The 19,791-nt window shown below is 41.7% G+C and overlaps 1 protein-coding gene and 1 long non-coding RNA gene across 4 annotated transcripts in view; one reads left to right on the forward strand and one right to left on the reverse strand.

Moving 5' to 3' along the window:
- LOC308178534 overlaps positions 1-19,791 on the forward strand; it is a 248,288-nt gene that overhangs the window by 162,290 nt on the left and 66,207 nt on the right. For both annotated transcript variants that reach the window (XR_013939798.1, XR_013939799.1), the window contains exon 6: positions 1-18,188. This exon is cut by the window's left edge and continues 44,765 nt beyond it. This is a non-coding gene — a long non-coding RNA (uncharacterized lncRNA). The remainder of the gene's footprint in view (positions 18,189-19,791) is intronic.
- The window catches only part of SHISA9 (shisa family member 9), a 180,357-nt gene that overhangs the window by 104,644 nt on the left and 55,922 nt on the right, over positions 1-19,791 (reverse strand). The window lies entirely within an intron of this gene.

Raw genomic sequence — 19,791 nt, forward strand, 5'->3', positions numbered from 1 at the left:
CAAAAGTTACAAGGGATGCTGTCCAGAAGTGCTGGGGCTGCCACTTCTGGGCTCATGGCATTGGGAAATTTGGGGATGTGTTCAGTCAAACGTCTGCTGGCATCAGAACCTCCAAACACTTTTTTCTGTTAAGTCCCTCATTCTTACACACTTGTTGCTGTTGTTTCAAAACCTGCCATGTGAATCGTATCATTTCACCAGAACACTTTGTCTTCCCATTCAAACACTGAGGAACATGAACCTATTTGTGAGGCACTGGGGCAGAGCTCTCTGTTGGGTTTCTCCTCTCCAACAGGCGAGGGACTGCACGACACTCACCCCTGTTTCAGTCCAGGAGGCTGCAGAGGTGAAAAGCCAGCATGCTCTATTGCTACCAGTCTGTCTGCTGGAGGGGAGTGCCAGTCGTGCAGGTGATACAAAGCAGGGCTTAGTTTTCTCCCCACGTCACAGCAGCCTGCTGCATCTGTCTTATGGGCTGCAGACCTCTGCTGCATTCTGAAGTCCTGCCCCAATGTGCTCTTGCAGCAGCCCTGCTTGGCTCCATCCACTTCTGCCTACCTTGTGCAAGAGTCTGTCTATTGCCAGAGCTGGTCTTTGGGCAGTGGGAGGTTGATTTAGTTTGGATTTCTCGGGGTTTGGTTGTGTTTTTTTTTCCCTTTGTTATGTCATTCGTTGTAAATAAATCAGCCTAATGTCAACTGAAATAACTATTGACTGGAGACTGTGGGTCCTCTGAAGAAAATCTATTGCTTTTAGAGTGACATAATTGGCATTAAAATGTTATCTGAAGTAATGTAGTAACAAATTAAGGTGGCTGTTGCTAATTGTTCTCTGTATGTGTTCAACTCTGAAAGCATCTTAGCAATTTTGTTTGATTTCTATTTTCTCTTCCAATAATACTTGAATCAAGTTATCTTCATTTCTACCACTCTCTGACCATCTCACCCTTTTATCTTCCCTTCACTCCACCTCATGTTGTTTCAAATTTAAGGTTGTCAGTAACTAAAAAATTTAAAATTAAAATGTCTGCAACATTTATACTGGATTTAAGCAAATTGACAATATAATTCTAGAAAGTCAAATGACTTTCTTCTTTGCATTCCTGTAATGGGCATGCAAGTAGGGAATAATATTGGCAAATTTCTATTTTTGAAGTAATAGCTAAAGTAATAGCTGAGATTGTTCCATCAGCAATGATTGTACTCATCATGCAGTCTCCATTGCTGAAGAACAGAGGAAGCTGCACAGTTTTTAAAAAAAGAATTTTTAAATATATGGAGTAGAAGTGCTGAAAGGCACTCAGAGCCACATGGAGCAATTGCTTCCCTGCTGAAAAAAATATTGGCTACTTTGCTACTCATTATTTTACAGATTGCTTTATAACCATGGTTAAGAGAATGGGACCTGGTGCATAATGTATATATTTTTTAATGCTGTAATTGTTTCATGTTGATTTTCATTTTACTGTCTATGCAGCCTTGTTAGAAATGGAATATTTCTATTTTCTATTTCATATAGAAATGGAATATTTCTAACGAGTATTTTCATGAGCAACCACATCTGAGCAGTAGCTTTGCCTAAAGACCCATGTGGGATCATAACTGATGTACCTTAGCTGCTTCTCCTGTAGTGTCCTGGTAATCTTGGTGTATGCATGTATCAAAAATGCTACATATTTTAAAATCCATATATTTTCCATTATTAAGCACAGCAAAGTAAAATTCAGCTTAGTATTTTACAATATTTCAAAAGTACAAAGGAGTTAGTTCCATTCTTGTGATCAGAGGGCTTAGAGTTGTTTAACATGGTATTCAATATAATGATGACATTTGTTTATTTTATTTCCTTGATAAGCATTCAAACCTTTATGAGCACATCTGATGGATTTGACTGTCAGAATGAGTGACACCAGCATGTACTGCTGTTATCCCTCTCAGTCCCTTCCGTCCTGCCAGCTGGGGTTGGCGCCTCAAGGGTGGCCCAGCATGAGCTCAGGCCCACGTGAGCCTTTCGAAGGCTCACCCCATTAACTTCTGACTGACAACCTCAATTTTAATTTCAGTTACTCTTTCTAATTTCAATTTTTTCAGCATTATTGGAAAATATTTTTTTATGGGTTTGATTGTAAGTAATTTTTTTTTAAAAAAAGAAAGCAACTTAAAGAGGTAGAAAATTTTAAAAAAGAGTTAAATTACATTTGTGCTAATTCTGGACCTACAGAAAAGCCACTCAAGTAACACCATATCATATGCAAGGTTTAGAAAAGAGCAACCAGTAAACTGATGAACTAGGGCTGTGGACAGGCTCCTTGAGCTGTGTGCTGCACACAGGTACCGCGTCAGTGTATGGGCGCAGTGCGGTAGGGTAGGGATTTGATGCAAAGATCGCATTCCTCATTATCCAGGAAAGTCAGTTTGTACCAAAGTTCAGATCATCATCAGGCAATATATTGTGATGCATATAGAAGAGCTCCTTGTTTCCTCTTGTATTCGCATCTGCCTGCTTATTAGCCCTAAAATTGGATTTTGTTTCCATAAACTATACTTCTATGCATTATTAACTAAAAATTGTCCTAATCACTCTCAAAATTATATCACGACATATTAGCTGTGGTTCCATGAAGCTTTTTTTTTTTCCGTCATTTCACGGTAACAATGCCAGCTAAACTTTATGAGGAAGGTTAAAAAAACGAGACATGCATGCAACATAGGTTAAAATTTGGGGTGGTTTCAAAGCCATCATTTTAGACCTGTAGCATATTGTTCCAAACAACAGTCCTGTTCCAAAACCAAGCTTCAAGGACTCCATCTCCCTCTGTTGTCTAGAGCAAGAGCCCATACCTACAGCCCACCTGGGTATTTAAAGTTGTTTGGTGGTTATAATTGTAAACAAAACCACTAGCTTTCCTTTGATATGACTTCGAACAAGTGTCTTTATTTTTAAAATAATCACACTGCATATGTAGCGGTGACATTAATTACCACATTGGATATATAAAATGCCAGTTTATTTGCACAAAATTTCCTCCTTAATGATTGCTAGATGTGCAAATTAGGACAGCATTTACTTTTGCATACACTGGAAAAGATGTGCCTTTGCTACAGAACAGATAACAAGTGAGCCCATCAGGAAAATGCCCAAAGCGCACATCATTTCTGCTGTAAAACAAATAGCTGCTCCCCTGCTACAAGTGTCCCTTCTGCAGTAACGTTTTAACACATAAAAACTTTAATATATTAATCCTGCAGTAAAAAGTCATTTTTGAGTGAAGACAAGGTCTGTGAAGCCAAGTCATTTTGCTCTGTAATGACATATACATAACTGTTTTTAGAGCATACTAAAATTATAACAGCGCAAGCCTCTGCCCAGTTTCCATTCCTGTTTCCATTACCTGCAAAATAGGAACATATCTGAAGTTAAGGGAATATTGTGTATAAATTACCAATTATTTTTATTGCTAGGCATGGTATGTGTTTTATTTTCCTGTATCTGCTATACTCAAGGAGAATGCAGCTTGGCATTCTGAGCGTATTTTAAATATTAAATTGGCTAAGAAATACTCAACTGGGGATCTCAAACAGGTCAAGAAAAGGACCCCGTTACGTGGAATGTTATATAATTTAGAGGGTATGGGTTGCAGCCCACTATTCCTCAGATTTTCTGTATTGCTTGGTTTTAGTCCTACCAGAAATATGTACTTCATGGTATTTTGGCTGCCATCTCTGATACTAAAATGGAAAAATGAATTGTGGGGGTGGGAGGAAAAAAATGAAAAATCCTGATCAGCTATAAGAATTTTAAGACTGCGACCAAATTTTGGGTTGAGCCCACTTCACGTTGGGGGCTACCATGCAGGTCAGCCCTTCGGTTAGAGAAATGCACTCCTCCCTAATCGGAAGTGGTTTTCTCGTGCTAGAAATTACACTACTTCTTCAGAAACCAAGCATGTGTGGGTTCGGCTCCTGGCAAGGACAATTTTTAGCATTCAGATAGTGTGGTGCCCTAGAAATAACTACGATAGACAGACAGAAAGAATGAGTGAGGTTAGCACACTAGTCACAGTTACAATACTGAGTCATGTGTATATATTTATTTCACTGTTGATTGCCAAAGGCAATGCAAGAGTTTGAGACTGGGTCACGTTGCACAAAGGACATCTGCAGTATTGCTCTGAGAACGATACGGTCTTGTCAGAGCCAAAATACGAGATATAAAAAGGACAAAGCTCCAACTTTAGAAACACAGATACAATGGTAGTGCTGAGCTTTCTAATGATAGGAAATTAATTTGACTCTTATTTTATATTGGATTACATTAAACTCAGTTTGTTTATAAACTGTCTAGTGTTGATTTCCCTAACACAGATGAAACGATCTGTCCTTCAGTTAGCAGCTCCTCAAACAGGGACAGTCTTTTCTGTGTCTTTTGGAAACCATCTAGCGAACAGTTTGTATTCAAAGAGGAAATGATAAAATTAGGATGAAGATTCCAGAAATTCCACTGGGGAAGGTGTTTGCAAGGATTAAAAAATCAATAAATACTTTAATGCCTCTCCAACAGCGTGCAGCTATGCCAGTACTCAGGCTGGGCTTAGTGGGGCTTGCTGGAAGGCTGGCAAAATGCGGATTTGCTAATGACTTCCAGTGATTTCATGGAATTTTTTTTAGCTCTCAGGAAGAGTTAAATTATCTACCCAGCATACTCTGAGGCATCTGTAAAGGAGGTTGGAGACATAAATATTGATTACTGTCAGCCAATGCAAATTCTTATTGGAATCAGTCTGTTTGAGTAAGAAGGAGAAATTGTATAATAACATTTTTTTTCACCAGAAGAGGCAGCTGAGACACCCGCTATTAGTGCAGCATTCATTATCTGTTTCTTTTGGAGCAGTTATTTCTTTCCTTGCTCTGCTCAGAAGCATTTCCAATCTGTTGTTATTACTTATCCTAATACCAGAAGAAGTATTGTCAGAGCAATTAGGAGTCCCGAGCCATTTCGAAGGCTCATTGCAGTTAGTTTTGTAATGTCTTCCGCAAGATTTTGCCATCCAGCTACAGTTTAGTATCCACTAAAAGTTAGTGGAAGGAAAGGAACTGCTCACAGAGAAGAGAAACCTTGGGGCAAGGCAAGAATCTTGTGACTCTCTGCGCAGCTGTTTGGCAAGATGAAGTTTCTTGAAGCTACCAAATACTTAGTGCACTGAGCAGAACTGCCTGGTGTACTTCTGGGAGGTAATCTCAGAGAGAGCCCCGCTGCCTTGCAGATTAATTCCTGCATGACAAGTGGCAGACGATGTGCCACAGCCTTTTTGTTTCAAAGGGTTGCTACGATGCAGCCTACACGCTCGTACTACTGCTTTTCAATATGCTTTTCAAGATGGTTTTTGCTCACTTCCCCAGTTCGGGTAGCAGCATCCCTTTGTACTACTTATTTCAATCGATGTGACAGAAACGGGAAGGGCTTGCGATGCAGAAACCTGCACCAGTCCTGAGCCCTCACAGCCCTGTCAGTCCGTTCGCCTCCTTGTGCCTCCCGTCTCCCCGCAGTCCCAACTCCTCTGCTCCTGCAAAATGACTCTGCAGGCACATGGCTGGTTCCAGGAGAGCCCATTTCCATTGCAGCTCAACTTCTTGCACCCTCCCACGGCCGGGCGCTGGAGAACCGGGCGCATCGCCTGCCCTTGGCGGCACCAGCAGCCGGAGCGGGAGCCAGTGCAGCGCCGCCGTCCCCAAGGCAACCACACATGGCGTAGCCCTGGCAACGCGCTGCAACGCGCTGGATGGATGGAGCCCCAGCCAAAAAACGCGTGCAGTTTTTCCACTTGCAAAAACACTTGAAAATTGCTAAAACATGGCGTAAAAAAAAAAAGCGAAAGCAAAGACAAGAAAAGGCAGCGCTGAATAGCATCGCCTTTTCTGCACAAGATGGATAGCCGTGGACATAATAGTTTTGTCTTTGCTATGTGAGGGAAATGGCTTTGTGATGATCTTTTCCTTTACTTGTACGACGGGATAAAAATAGGGCACGTGTGTGGTGCATATGTGTACAACTTAGGAGTGCAAAAATAGTGTGTGCGTCACAGCAGGAGTAGATAGCATACACTGAATACTTGCGTAGAATATGCTGTATCTTGTGCTTTCAATTCAGTATAAGCAATTGAAAAAAGTTAGCATGAGGTTGAGTGGTTTATTTCTTTATGTATAGTCTGTTTCTCTTTTGTGTCTATTCCTACCTGTGTTTGAATGCCTGTGTGTACGCGCTTATTTCAACTGCCTCCTTTAAGGGGTTATTTGTTTTTAAACAACAGGAGAGTGACCTTAAAATACAATTCGCATTTTGCAGTGCAGAACATATTTATATTCCATTTTGCTCTTGTGATTTCCACAAGACTATTCTTGGTCATCACGTTCTCGTATAGGTACTGTTGTTCCATGACAGGGGAAACGGAGACCTTCCCGTGGGGCAGGGCAGGGTTTCACAGCCCTGGCTGAGGGCAGGGCCCCGGGGCAGACACAGCTCCTTCCTGGGCCTTCCTCTTCCCGGGGGCTGGCCCCGCGCTCAGTTTGATAAAGGCGTGCTGTCAAGGGCGTGTTAGGGGGATTATGTAGGAACTTGGAAATGGAAGACTAAAATTACAGCCTGCTTAAATCCTAACCCGTAATTCAATTTGACTGTACCTCAGTGGTTTCAGCAGTCAGAACTCGGAGGGCATAATTTGAAGGTGATTTGTAAATGAGAGTAAAAGGCTGCTTGGCACCTTCACGTCATGCAGAGCCGTGGGCCGCCTGCAAGCGCTGGCGAGCGGTGTGTGCACTGCCACCGGCACCAGGCACCTGGCGAGCTCGGCACTGCCACGGCGCCACATGGGCTTGAACGGTGGTGGAACTGAGCCTCCCTCAGACTGCTCAGCCTGCCCAGCTCTGGTGCTGTACGGAGGGGTCCCGTTCAACAGTGACTTATTTTACAACTCTGAGAAAAATGAGTGCAACTGTTCATGAGACTCAAGGTCATAAAATACGTCAGCTCACACCTTTCACTGTTTCTATTCTAACTCCGAAGTGGCCTTAGTTTAATACTTCAAATGCAGCTTAGCGTAGCTAGGAATGAGCTGTTATAGTTGTTTCCTAAGGAAATACAAACTTCTGAATGTTTGAAAACTTCCTCCCCTACTGAGCATGGTTTTCCTCTGCATGACCATCGTTGTCACTTTGTCTTTTCCTCTTTCCTTTTTTTTAATTTATTTGGATTTGCTTCTCCTTGCTAGTCAGCATTTGTGTGTTCAGGTGGCATTTTAAAAGTATTTTCCTGTTGCTTTCAAAACACGTGATCCAGTTTCCTATCGTTTTAGCTATAGCACTATGTAACTAAATGCATCTATTCAGACCAAACATAGGCTGTGAATAATCAGAAAGGGCTAAAAGGTGTTTGGACCTGAAAATATTACTCAACAAGTCCCATGCACAGCTATAAGCCATGATGTTTCCTTAATCTTTCCTTTTTTTTTTTTTTTTTTTTTTTTTTGTGTGTGTGTGGTGGATCAAAATTAGAGTGGATTGGGGTGAATTGGGGCCTTTGGGGAAGGGCTCTTACCATTCTTTCTATTGTGGTCTCTCTGCATGTCACCAGATAGTACTCATGACCTTAGTCAAGGTTTGACATGAAACTCCTTTGTTTCTCAAAGATCACAGTGCTAACTTTGATACTGAATGTTCAAAATAGTTTATTGGGATCGCGTGCAAGTTTTTTAACAAATAATTATTATACATGTCTGCTATAGATAAAACGTCTTTCCCATGCTACATGAAAATGATTGCCATTCTGCTATTGTCACTAAAAAGAGAGATGATAAAGGCTCTGTCTGAAGCTGTGGATGTTCTGACAACATTTCAAAATATATTTGGGGTTTCTTAATGATATATGCATATATTCTGAAAAGGAATAGGATTTTTGTCTGTTTTTTGGGTACATGTGGCTTTCTCAGCTATGTCAGATAAAGACTGTTACTAAATGCTCAGTCTGCAGCATGATTACTATCTGGTAGTAGAAGCTGAACTGATCTTTCAGGACTTGATCCTATGCCTTGAGCTCTTATGACTTGGTCCACAAAAGTTTTCTCATTGATTCCAGCAGAAGATCAAAGACTATAGTGCATGGTTGTAGAAATATTTTGTAATTATCCTGGTTACAAATGCTAAACACTAAGTAGAAACCTAAGCTTTACCAAGACCTAAGGACTTGTTTGGGGGTACCAGTGAATGGTCCCAGCAGAGCTCCGTCCCCTTGCAGATGTAGCTCTAGGAGTAGCTGTCATATGGGTGGTTACACTCACATTTGATGACTTTACTGTATCTGTACCGAGTCACCATATAGAAGTAAAACAATCCCTACTACTAAAATCAGAGTTTTGTTCTTATCAGCTGTTAACTTGGAGCACATTTTTGGCTCATGTCGGTGAGCTGCAGTAACAGTGGAATCCCTGTTGCTTTTGGGCTGGAGCCACATTTGATCGCAGGCATTCGGGAATATTTACACCCGCTTGTAATCCTGTGGAGGATATTTAACCTTACTATTAAACACCACTTATTAACATTAATTAGTGTTTAGGTTTTACCTTCACAGGAGGTATATCCCATACAGTCATTAACTGAGTACCTGCTTTTGAACTAAATGATTCAGAAGTACTGAAAATGTTTGTAACCAGTGTTTTTTTTTTTTGTTGTTGTTGTTTTTTTTTTTAATTGAACTGTTTCAGAACTCTAAAATACAGCATACAGACCAGGCAACCTTATGAAAGTTATCAGAAAAGCACCAGGGTTTTAGCTTGGTATTGAAAGTTAGTTTAGTACCCTTTTTGCTTTTTTAAAGCAGTAGTGCAGCGTTTACTTTTGTACATGCTGGTTTCAAAAGTCTACATAACCTCCTGAAACCTGAGTAAATTCCAGAAATACATGTACAATGTGGTATGTCATAAAGTAGATAACAATATATTGCGACTAAATATATATATGTCTGTGTGGTTGTGTATACACACCTGGTGTTTGTTTGATACAGAAGGCCACCCTACAGCATCCACATAAATTCTGTATAAATCCCCACAGGCCTGCTAGAGCTTGGTAGCCCCTGCAAGGAGTGCCGCCTTTTACAGTTGCACCAGCTCATGTGGATGCATAACAGAGTCCATAACCTCAAGACAAGCACTTATTTCAGGGAATTAATTCACTCTGGTTGTTGCACACTACCAATCACCTAACAAGAAAGCAATTTGCACAGCCCTCTTCAGACTGTAACTGCATCCAGCCCTGAAAATACTATTTTGGCCTTTGGTTCCTCTTTCCCATCTGGATTCAGAATGGTACAGAGCTTTACTTTAGCTAGTGATAAGCTCAGGATGGTTTATATTTCCTTTTGGGGCTAGTGAGGAAGCCTTACTGAATCCACTTAAAACATTAGATGTTAATTAAAGTTTAGCCTGTCTAGTGGAAGCCCTTCAGCTCCATCCCAGACAAACCAGCAGTATGGACATCCTACAGGTGTGCCAGAGACTTACATACCTAAAAGTTCTTGGAGAAATTCCCCACCCTAGCCCATGTTGTCTGCTCAGGATGAGCCCCAGAATTTGTCAGACTTGCAAGCTCTGCACCCAGCGAGACTCCAAGCTCAGACTCAAGGCAAATCAGAGCTTGCTGGGTATTTGCATGCTTGAGCGTGCCAGGAGGACAGAGAAGCCACCAGCAGTGCCTGGGCATGCAGCCTGCAGGGAAGCTTCCAGATGTCAGGAAGAAAGTCAGATGGACAGGAGGCAGAGCACGGTAACACCTCAGCAGCTCCAGACCTGCTGTTTTCAGAGCAGCACAAACTTAGCTAACATGCAGCGCTGGCCTCCAGGCTGTAGCCATCCTGAGAGAAGGCTCTAGGACTCTGTACTTCCAAAATTCATGAAGAACTCTGCATTTGGAAAGGCAAAGAGCGCACAAAGCAAAACTGCTGAATTTCACACTGGCCTACCCCAGAAAGTCCTCAAGCACATAGTGTAGCAACGGCTAACTTGGACTGCCAGAGTTCTGTGATATTTTCATTTGTAATCTTTAATTCAGCGTACTACAAAGCTGGGCTTCAGGTAACGATGACACTTCAGGTGGACCGGGTATTGATTTTGGTAAACTACTTTCCCCCCTCCTGGTAGTAAAAGTATAGGTTTCCAAATAATATAGTGGCTGCCAAAACATTTGTCACCTGTACACTAAATAAGAATTGTAAACATCTGTGAAAGGTAATACACTCTGTACCTTTCCATGGTGATTTTTCACATATCTTTGTAATTCAGACATAAACGAAGATGACTGTGGTACATAACTGTAACAAGTGCCTTTAAGTACATTATAAAGTGTCGCCATGGCAACATCCTTCTGCTCATCGTATTTATAGTGAGAAAAAGAAAACAAGCAAAAATAATATTAACCCTGAAACCTTTCTGAAATCTAGAGGTTGAATGAGTATCCAAAGTCAGGGTTCTTCTTTTTTAGTGATGTGTAAAGAGCCTTGAACACGTTACCAGCAAAATAGTAACTGAAGGTAGGAGCAGAATGTTTTCTTTTGATTTCACTTTATATGAAAATACCAAATACCTAGTTTTTGTTTGAGTCACTGTGACCAGATACAACTTGCTTGCAATACAAGAAAGTTGGAAAAAAGATGGCACATTTGCTCAGCTCTTGGGGGACCAAACCATGCCAGGCATGACAAAGGAGCAGCTGCAGAAGGCTGGAGGAGCAGCACTTGGGAAGCTCCCCCTCAGACATCCTCCTCTCCCCTGGACTCTGGCATCATGTGAACCTGACTCCAAACAGATTGGCATCCTTCTTGTCGGGGCTCGAAGGAGTGGCAGTGATTTCTCTGTTCTCTTGCTACCGCGTTTCTGCAAGGTCTTTTGAAAGCCTGGAATGCCCGGGTAAACTGGAAGGAATCATGTAGAAGTGTGACAGGGTGCCCTGCTGGAGAACTGCACCTTAAGTGCTCGTCTTAGCATCACCTACTGGGCTACAGCTGAAGAATCTTCCAGATAACATGCTGCAAAATAACTCTGGATCCCAGCAGTTATATCTGTTCTTGCATTCTCTCTATGCATCTCCCCATAGTCTCCACAGCCCCATGTTATAGGAACACTATCTTCAAGGAGTGTCAAAGGGGAGTGCAGGCTCAGCAAAAGGCTCAGCTAAAGCTCAAGGCAACCGTAGCGTCTCAGGCCACCAAAAAGGAAAATGGGCAGATTCTTAGGTAGCTCATACAAATTCCTTGCAACTGTGGATGTCTGTGGGTGGCCTGAATATCTAAACAAATCGTACCACTTCGTTACTTAGGTATCGGTACCGGGTCTAGAATTTAACCACCTACTTTAGAAATTATTGGACTTCTTTCACTCTAGTTCATTCCCATTCATCTAACTATTTTAGAACAAGTTCTTTGTTTATATTCAATATAAATAGGGAAGGAAACTAAGGGGAAATAAAAAGAGATTCTGAATTAAACCCAAAAAATCCAACTATTTTTAATCCTTCATGAATTTTTCATTACTACTTCCCACAAAACACCTCCTGCCTTCTCCAAATGTTCTAAAAAGTGCTGCCATTTTTGGTAGATAAAAGCAGGATAAAATAATTGTATTAAGCAAAATTCCTTCCTTTTTTCTCAAACAACTGCTATATAGTGATTTTTCACCCGATGTCTTCTGCAGTACGAATAACTTCTTTAACTGTCAGGAGAGTGAAAGCTGTTAGCTGTGCTTACAGACCTGCAAGGGAGCTTGAGCACAGGGACAAACTTAAGAGGCCCTTTTGCTCATTTACAGAGAGAATTACAGAACAGAAGTTCATTCTCTTCTTTCTGTTCCTGTTTTTAAAGGAAAAACTGTAGTTCTGGTACCAAAACAAGGAGGAGATGCTCTGTCCTTATGCTGTGTCCATCAGTATTCTAGCCACAGCAACCTGAGTGAATTGGAGCGGGGAAGGGTTTGGAGGAGAGGCCGCCGGACCTGTCGGGAGAGATGGCAGTCTGCGTCTCTCAGGCTGGAAGAAAAAGCAGTCTGAAATCCAGCAGAGGTGGAATTTGCTAAACATTACATTTAGAGCTGATCAAAAAACTTGTCCAAGTTCAGCTCCCTTTCTTCTACAGATATTTTCCCATACAAAATCAGGTTGGATGACAAGGAGGCATCACACCACACAGGTCACCTGGGTGTGAGGACCAGCTTTATCAGATAAATCTCCTCGGGTTGCCGGACTGCATTTAGACCTTTCTCCTGCTTCAGGATTGAATGCACAAAGTGGTGAGCCACTAGCTTTTCCCCTTATTTAGGTCCTGGCAAAAGAAAGAGGCAGGCAAAGCAGCGAGCAGGAGACAGAAGCCACAGTAGTTTATTTTGGAAATACTGAGTAATACCTATCAAATTTGTTCGTGTGGGGGCAGCGTGTATTGACCTTGATCAGTGATCCAAACTGACTGTGTCAGGCGTTGGACGGAGATGGCCTTACCAAGGAACAGTGAGTGAAAAACGACACCCTCCTTTAATGTTCACTCTGCTCTTCGTGCAGGGCCCCGGTACATCCGAAATGAAGCCCTTGCTGAGGGTGGCTTGCCCTTGACTACTAAAAGCTGAAACCTTGAGCTGCCTAATACCGTGACACAGGGAACAGTAAGGGAGAAAATGTTTTTGTTCCAAGTGTGTTCTAGGCTGTAGAGAAAGTGCATATTTTGCCACTCCGGTGCCCAGAGTGATCAGCAAAGCTTAATTGTTTGCTTAAGCAGCCTTTGGAGCAGCGAGAGCTAACAGAGCTATAAATTGGCAGGGCTGGCCAACGCAGTTGAACAGCAAAAAGACTTTCAAAGAGAGGGTTTTGCTCCCAAGTGCTTATTGTCAGCTCTTTGAGTTAAACAGATTTTAACAACCCAAACAAAAACTCCGCAGGGGAGCTTTTTACAAACAGAAAACAAAGGAGCCGGGCTCCAGCTACATCAAAGCTTCCAGGCCTTCCTAACCTCTGGTGGCAGCTTGTTTCATCCAAGGCCCCTAACTCAATGCTAATGTCAGTTTTCCCGCCCACCAGTGAACCATTTTGGGGAGTTTCCTGATCTAGCTTTTAGCTGACTTCAGAGAAGAAACAGGCTTGCTTTAGGCAAAGCTACAACCGTCCATCCGCCTTGTGAAACCGTGGTTGCCCCCACGAAAGGTGTGTGAATGTTGTGCTGCCGTGAAGCTGCAAAGCCTCAGGTGCGAGGGGACGTGGTCACGTTGAACCCACCCTGTTCGGATTTCCTTTGCTGTGCCAGCCGTCTTCTCTTGTGCAGGCTGGGAGAATCACAGGCAGGTTTGGGTTGCTACCCCTGTAGCTTATCACACAATCCGAAGATAAGATGCGACAGTTCATTTTTCTCTTTTTTTCACTTCCATTTTTATTCCTCAGCCCAGTGTAAGTATGTGTTAGTAATAAGAGATTGCAAATTATAAGAAGTTCATGGTAGTGAAATTTCTAGCACATTTAAGAGAGAATGTTAATTTTAGTGTGTTTGGTTTTGGTTTTTTGTTTTTTTTTTTTTTTGTTGTTTTTTGTTTTTTTGTTTTTTTAAATGCAGTTTTGTTCAGAATATGATAACATTTAATGCTGCAGTTAAAGGGGGTATGTTCTTGAAGCCCTGAATAATTAATGACAGAGCAGGATGCAGCCCCAGCGGAACAAGCAGCTGGACCAGCTCCTAGCTGCTTCCCTGTGACATGACACAGCAGGGTACATGCTGCTCTGGTAAGTCCGTACCTGATGGAAAGAATGCACTGGGTGCTAAAAAGTAGGAAAGGAAGATTTGGAAAGAGAGCAGAAATGAAATATGTTGTTGTACACATTGTAGGTACAGTTGAGATTTCAGTTGTATGAAACCCATTGGCAGTGGCAAAATGTTTTTGCAAGAGGAGGGAGGTTGCATAGAAGACATAAGAACGCTTAGACGTCTTTCACACAGACAGCACTGGGACCTAACTGTGTCCACAGAACATGTAGTTTTTATCAAGAATAAAAGTAATTGTAAATATTCAAAAAAAATGCTTAAGGCCCACACAAAAGAATTTTTGTTTCCTCTGTGTCTCTCTAAAAGAAACAGTCTTTCTCTCTCCAAGAAACAGTCATGTTTTTCATGTTTCAGTAAAGTCACTGTTCTCTAGCCCTCTTACTTAGAGGGCCTTTTCAGACAATATTTCGCTACCTTTAATGAACTAGAAAGCTGTGAAGACCTCATCCCTTTCTTTGGTCTTCTCTTCTCTGTACCTCCAGGTTTCCTAAGCCAAGTAGGTGATTGCATAGTCCTGAACAGTAGTACAGGCTTAAAAATATCTTTTCACCTAGGATCATCCTGCTTTTCATTGTGTCTGTGTAGGCTGAACAATTCTGCCTTTGCCATTGTATGTAAAAGATTTATTTCTGTCATCAACCGGAACATGCCATATATACAGACTCCTCTTGAGACCTCCATGCCTGCTTACATTTTTAGCAATATCTCACAGACTGCAAAATACTGACACGTCAACCAGATGCTTATTGTATTAAAAGAAAATATTTTTGATCCTGTCACATTAAAAGTTGAAGGTGTAGGCTCCAGATGCCTCTGAGTACCTCATTTTCCTTCCCTTTGTGCCATCATAAAGAATCTAGTCCAATCAAATATTTGTTTCTTGGGAGGGGGGTGGGCAGGAACAAGCGCAAGTGCAAATGTTCATTTTTTTCACTAGATCAAGTCCTCTTTAATTGTGTGAAAATTGACAGTTGTCACAATTGTGAGAAATCATTTTCAGTGGATAAATGACATGAAAGAGAAGTGTAAACTTCCTGTGATGGTGATTGCAGGGCAGCACAGAAAGGATGCAGTTACTCATGCAGCCTCGTACAGAGAGCTTCTTGCAGCCTCGCACAGCCTCTCACACAAGTCTCTCCCCAGGGCTGCCGTCAGAGAGCTAAGTGGCAATGTCTGGGGGGACAGGCTAGGCTAGACCAGCCATCCCAGCCTCACCCCGCCAATGCACTCAGCAGAAATGGGACCGGCTTTTTGGAAGCTCATTGCTACAATTTGCTCTCAGTGTAACTAGGCAGTAATCACAAACTGTAAGAGGAATTTTAAATATTACATAATTCCTCTTACTCCTACTAGTCCTGTAGTTTATATGTTTGTGTACTCTTTTTTTGCAATAAAAAATGAGTTGCTGTGACTCTGAAGGGAAGAGCTTAGGTCCGGTTCTGAGTTTCAGTGCATATTGGTTTTGCTCCCAACAATTTTGCTCCCAGTTTACTCTTCTATGCTGCAGTAGCAGAAGAAGAAAAAGATGCAGGCATGTTAGATTTAAGATATCTGTAAAGCTTCATGTGCCACACCTGTGGAGAACATGCCTTCTGCTAGGTTATACAGGGTTTCGAGTGCATATGAAGTGGTTTTCAGCTGGACACATGGAAATAGTAGTGCCACCAGGGGAAGTATTTGACAGGCTTTCTCTAGACTACTGTTCTGGCCAGCCTTATTGAAATGTTGAGTTCAAAATGCAGGAAATGTAGAGAGGGCATTCCCAAGAGAACGGGCACAAAAAGTCCATTTTTTGTTAGGCAGTTTAACAGTTTAGCTCATTTAGCTCAACAAAAGAAGGCTGAGAGGAGATGTGATTGCTCTTGGAAAACGTATCTGCAAAGTAAATAGTACAGAGGAAGAGAGACAGCACAGAAAAATGGCTGTTTGTAAACTGGCCACAGCTAAAGTAGAAGCAGGTTTCTAACTTGCAGAGAGGTTAGGTTGTGGAACAACCTAGGAGAACATCAGAGATGAAAGGGGGTTTGGGTGGACTTCTGAAATACAGAAGGCTGTGCAGCATGCAGTCACCAATTCAACCCCTTTGTTGCAGTCTCGCCTTGCTGTAAAAGCATGTCAACTCCATGGTTACAACTGGGTATTGACCACAGTGAAATTTTAATTGAATGGTTTGTACGCTTGGATTTGAAATTTATTCATTCTAAAACTGAAGCAATTAGAAAGAAGTTTCTCACTTTGCTGTCTGAACGGCGGGTGTTGGATTAGAAGTGCATGTCCCGTATTTTAGACAGAATAGAACTTAATGTGGTCAGAACTTAAAAACTGGCACTAAAGAATCTGATTTTTTGAAATATATCAGGGGAATGTGTTCATGTTTTAAATTTCTAGCTTAGACTAAACCTGTGAAGAGGGATGTAAGAAAATATCTGGGAAAGCTGCAGTGGTTACAGTACCATAATTCTATAGGAAATATTTTCCACTATATTAACAAAGTATATTTTTCCTTGCATTATGGACATCTTTCACTACCTGTTTTTTCTCAGTCATCAAGATATGCACACAGTGTAGGCTCTGAATGAAATGTGCGATTAGAGACCCTTTAAGATATGTATTTCACTTCAGAAATAGAACGGTCAAACACTGATAATTAGGTGTATACCCCCTTCAGTATTGTGTCTGAGAAACGTGCTATTTCTAATGTGTCTATTTCTAGTGCTACCAGAGAGAGAAACTCTTGTAGTTTCACTCATCAAAAAACTTTTGAGTGTTAGTAATGAAGGCATAGTAGTAAAAATATCCCAAACTAAAGGCAGATTGAAATACCATGACAAACACTGAAACCTTTTGATGTCACTGCCTCTTTGCTGTGGTAAAGTATCAAATACACTGTTATAACTACACGTAGAAACACTTCAAAATTACCAAAATCATGAGTTTAAAATTTGTAAATGCCAACATTTAAAATTGTCCATGTAGCAGCACTTGTATTTTTCAGTTGTACCCATGTTCCTATTCTCTAGGCGGTGTCCTTTTCTGCAGGAGCCTTGCCTCTTACCGTGCCAAGGGCAGACAGCTCTCCCAAAAAGCTGCCCAGCACCTCCCGATACACTTCTTATGCAGTGTGTGGCACCGGCCTTATTTGTTTCTCACTGTTCAAACCATCTCAGAAGAGAAATAGTTCCCTCACAGACTTTTCTGTCTCATTTATCACTACTGTCTCTAAGGGCTTCACAATGACTAATTAATTTAACTTCACAAACTCTTGCGAGATAAGGGATGGCATTTAATTGAAGCACAGAGAGATGAAGGTCAAAAGTATCTCCTCACTTGGAGGTGCAGTTCTGAGGTGTTCTGAGCATGGTGTTTAGAACAATAAAGCTTTTTATGTCCAAATTACAAATCATTATTCATCTCAGTTGCAATAAATAGTGCTCAGCATTTCTGTCAATCAGGATGTAAGCTCAGGACAGACAGCTATAAAATAAGAAATGAGTAGTTATGAAAAATTTGCTTTAAGTGCCTCAGTTAATGACAGGAGGACAGGAAACCTTTGACAGATGCAGAGCTATAATGTGAGGCAGCATTTAACATTCAGGACATGTTTTCTTTTCCTGCAGCTCCTGTCTCATTGTCAAAGATCACCTCCTCCAAGCCCAAGAATGGTCCGCCTTGATGAGCAGGAAATCAAGGAAAGTTAGCAGGAAGCCTCCATGGATGAACAAGGAGCTCCTGACTAAGCTCAGATGTAAAGGGAATGCATACAAGACACGGGAGCAGAGACAGGTGACCCAGGAGGAAAACAGAGGCACTGGCCAAGTTTGCAGGCATGGGCCTTGGAATGCCAAAGCCCACCAAGAGTTGAATCCGAGGAGGGTCATGAAGGGCAATGAGAAATGCTTCCACAAGTACCTCAGCAGGAAAAGGAGGACCGGGGAAAATGTGAGCTGACTGCTGAATATGGCCAGGATCCCAGTGGCAAAGGACACAGGAAAAACCTGCTGTACTCAATGCCCTCTTTGCCTCAGTCTTTACTGGTAAGATTGGCCTTTGGGAATCCCATATTCCTGAGACACATTTCCTGGGAAAGTATGGAGCAGGGAAGAGGAACCCTTGGTGGAAGAGTATCAGGTTAGGGAGCATTTAAACAAACTGGACATACACAAGCCCATGCGACCTGACAGGCTGTACCAGCAAGTGCCAAGGGAGCTGGCTGATATCATCGCAAGGCCACTGTCCTTTATCTTTGAAAGGCTGGGGTGATCAGTTTCCTGAAGACTGGAAGAAAGCAAACATCACTTTTCTCTTTGATAAGGAAGATCAAGGGAACTACAGGCCCCATCACAACCCATGAGAAGGTAATAAAGAAAGTTGCCCTGGAAACCACTTCCAAGGTTTGGTCTGTTCCTCCAGAAATTTTCTTCCTGAGTTTCTGCTTCCTTACCCAGTTCTGTTCTACCTCCACCAGCTCGCTTTTCAAGACCTGTTTTCACCCATCTCTGTCATTCCCCTATCTGCAGACCTTGCTGGTCAGTGTAATTTCTTTTCCATCCTCCTTCAAGCTGTCTTTCCCCTTCCAAGTAGCTGTCTCCCAAATCAGTTTCCTTCCCTTTGGTTCTCACTTCTCCCCATCCCTGTTGCGTCTTCCTGTGCCCTTGTGGCACCTATTTGCTGAGCTAGATTAAATGTTTCTAAATTGCTGAACTGCTCCTTCTGAAACTTTCTCTAGCTAAAAAATAGTAGCTTGAAGGGGACAGCACAGAAAATGCAACTCACACGGTTGAAGTTCCTCCGTGCTTTAAGAAAGTGAAATATGATCTTACAAAGCAAAATGTTAAGCAACCTTAATAAGAGACAGACCTACTAACATGCAATAGCGTTATCTTTTTTAAAATGCCCGAGATTCCTAAACACTGTCCCAAACAGAATCACAGCTGATGTCCATTATAGCACAAAACAGCTTGCATACTAACCGTCTATAAAAACATCTGATAAAAAAGTAATTTTTTTTTCAGAAAACCTTGAAAATGCATAATGAATATGTCAGGTATTTGAAGACTTAAACTATATTTATCATTACTCTTCTGCAATTTTAATAAGTATTGAAAACCAAATTATGCAAACAAGTACTGCCCAAAAGTTATTAACATAGAGTGACACTTAGCCTGCAGAAACAAGCACAGCCTACACTGATTCAGTGCATAGTTTCTGGAGGCCACTATTTGGAGCTCATGTCTGCAACTGTGTTATCAGTCTGTTGGTGTGAAGAAAATTAACTACCAACCTAAAGAATATAAATTACTCTATTGACATTTTTAAAGAATGTTTGTGAAATCAATAAATGAGTTCAAGAAAAATTGTAAAACCACAATAATTTTGTGAAAAGAAGAAAGTAAATTTATAGTTTAAATTATTTCCATGGTAGTATTCACATATATACACATATATAAGTAATAAATCCTGTGTTGGTAGCAAAAGATGATTTTTAGGATGTTGTTCAATAGTTGACAACGATGAAGTCAACTGAAATGTATTTTTAACCAGAGGATAAATCCTGTTTGAAGGCTTTATGAAGGAACCTTATAAATTTAGACCAAAAGCATGAATTTATTTTATTCTCTGGACCTCAGTTTGGCTTTTGATCACAGGAAAGCTGGTGTAAATCTGGAATACCTCCTTTGAAACCCGCTAGGGTTTTCAGAATGTAACCAAGAGCAGAACTTAACCCAGGGGCCAAAAGCCAGCTTTACTGAGCAGGAGACATTTGGTCTGGCTGCAGGGGGGAGAGGCTGTGGCAGCTGGCCAGCCTTTCTCCCCAAGAAATGATGTCAGGCTCATCAGCAGATCCCTTTGGGCATCCAACATCATGGGAAATAGCCAGAGTCTCTTCTGAATAGCAACTGTGAGGGACGGCCAGCTGGCACCTCCTTCCGAAGGCTCAGGGGAGATGGCCACCACCTA

Source organism: Anser brachyrhynchus (assembly GCF_964034855.1).
Source record: "Anser brachyrhynchus genome assembly, chromosome: 15".
NCBI classification, from domain to species: domain Eukaryota; kingdom Metazoa; phylum Chordata; class Aves; order Anseriformes; family Anatidae; genus Anser; species Anser brachyrhynchus.